The 1,905-nt window shown below is 42.0% G+C and overlaps 1 non-coding gene across 1 annotated transcript; it reads left to right on the top strand.

Annotated features, from left to right (window-relative positions):
* The first annotated feature begins 784 nt into the window (after positions 1 to 784).
* On the top strand, positions 785 to 904 carry LOC120246722. Its single transcript, XR_005532117.1, has one exon. It is a non-coding gene; the product is annotated as a small nucleolar RNA SNORA26 (small nucleolar RNA).
* The last annotated feature ends 1,001 nt before the right edge of the window (positions 905 to 1,905 follow it).

The following is a 1,905-nucleotide window of genomic DNA, read 5'->3' as shown; positions in this document are numbered from 1 at the left end:
AACAACCCTCTGCAATCAAACTACATTTTAAAAAAAGTTTATTTATTTTGAAAGATGGAGAGAGAAAAATGTGAACGGGGGAGGGCCGGCAGGGGGTGGGGTGGGCTCCATCACAGGAACCCTGAACTCATGACCTGGGCCGAAATCAAGAGTCAAATGCTGAATGACTCAGCCACTCAGGCACCCCTCAAATTATATTTTTAACTAAGTAAAATATTCTTTCAAAAGATATGGGAAGTGAAGTTACTTATTATATAAAGGAAAAAGAAAATAGCGTTCATATTCTTTTCAGAATTTGCTATTTGACAATCCCTGTCCAGGTCCTCGCTCAAAGACTAAAGAAAAGTTTCTCAAAAAGGGAAATAGGGGGCGGAAGGGAGTCCATTTTAGAAAGGCTCCATTTCTGCTCTTTTCCTGCCTGGCCCTATTTATTCATATTCTATATTCTCTCTCTTTCTCTCTCTCTGCCCCTCCCTTACTTACTTACTCTGCGAAAGAAAGGAAGAAAGAAAGGAAGGAAGGAAGGAAGGAAGGAAGGAAGGAAGGAAGGAAGGAAGGAAGAAAGAAAGAAAGAAAGAAAGAAAGAAAGAAAGAAAGAAAGAAAGAAAGAAAGAAAAGACCTATGTCTAAGTTAAAACTAAAGACGTTGTATTCCTACCCTAAGGGGTAAGAGCAAGAAAGTTAATCATTCTCTGAGTTTCTCCTAGGCCCCAAATGCCTGATAACATCAAGGAGAGCCTGATCCCAGACATGCTTCAGGACATTAGCTTCGAAGAAACCTCAGTTGCCCTTTTAAGGCTGACGCGGTGCCTTAAGAGGCTAACACAGAAGGGTAAAGGAAGTCTCCGTAAAACCCAGGGAAGAGACTAAAACTTCTCTCTGGATCCTGTCTGGAGTCAAAGCTGAAAAAAAAAAAGAAAGAAAGAAAAAAACCTCAGTTGATACTGGTATCAACACACCCTGCCTTGATGAGTCATAAAATAATACCTATTATTATATTATATTTTAATTTATTATTATAGTTTTACTTATTATCATTCCTAAAATAATACCCATCACTTACGTTTGATCAGAGTTTACCCTGGATTCCTGAACAACTTGAAACCTGGACCCCTTTCCCATATAAACTCCTACCCCTAAGCCACAATGAGACTCACTCTCCTTTCCAATTCTCCCAGACACTCCACCTGGTATACTCTGTCATTCACTCTATACTATTTTATTTTTTTAAATGTTTTTTATTTATTTCTGAGAGAGAGAGAGAGAGACAGTGTGAGCAGGGAAGGGTCAGAAAGAGAGGGAGACACAGAATCTGAAACAGGCTCCAGGCTCTAAGCTGTCAGCACAGAGCCCGACGAGGGGCTTGAACCCACCAACCGTGAGATTATGACCTGCGCCGAAGTTGGACGCTCAACCTACTGAGCCACCCAGGTGCCCCCATTCACACTATTTTTATTCTTTTTTTTAATATTTATTTTTGAAAAAGGGAGAGAGACAGAGTGGGGGAAGGACAGAGAGAGAGGGAGACACAGAATCCGAAGGAGGTTCCAGGCTCTGAGCTGTCAGCACAGAGCCCGATGCAGGGCTCGAACTCACGAATCACGAGAACATATCCGGAGCCAAAGTCGGATGCTTGACCCACTGAGCCACCCAGGCACCCCCATTCACACTATTTTATAAATGCTTTAACTTTGTCCTGCTCTTGGTTGACTTCTATCCTGTTCTATGCCAGGACGCTCGTGGCTGGTCTGACAGGACCCTCCGTTCGGTCCTTGTACCCAGCCTTCCTCCATCACCAACGCCCAATCGAATCTGAAAACAATATGAGATCAATTACACAAAATCATTCCCTAATTAAATTTTTTGTGTTATTTCAGGCTGGCTTAATTTCATATTGCTCAAGAG

Source organism: Hyaena hyaena, unplaced genomic scaffold (assembly GCF_003009895.1).
Source record: "Hyaena hyaena isolate Hyena2069 unplaced genomic scaffold, ASM300989v1 scaffold_485, whole genome shotgun sequence".
NCBI lineage: Eukaryota > Metazoa > Chordata > Mammalia > Carnivora > Hyaenidae > Hyaena > Hyaena hyaena.
The sequence above is the reverse complement of the archived record's forward strand: the minus strand, read 5'-3'. Positions and strand labels throughout refer to the sequence as shown.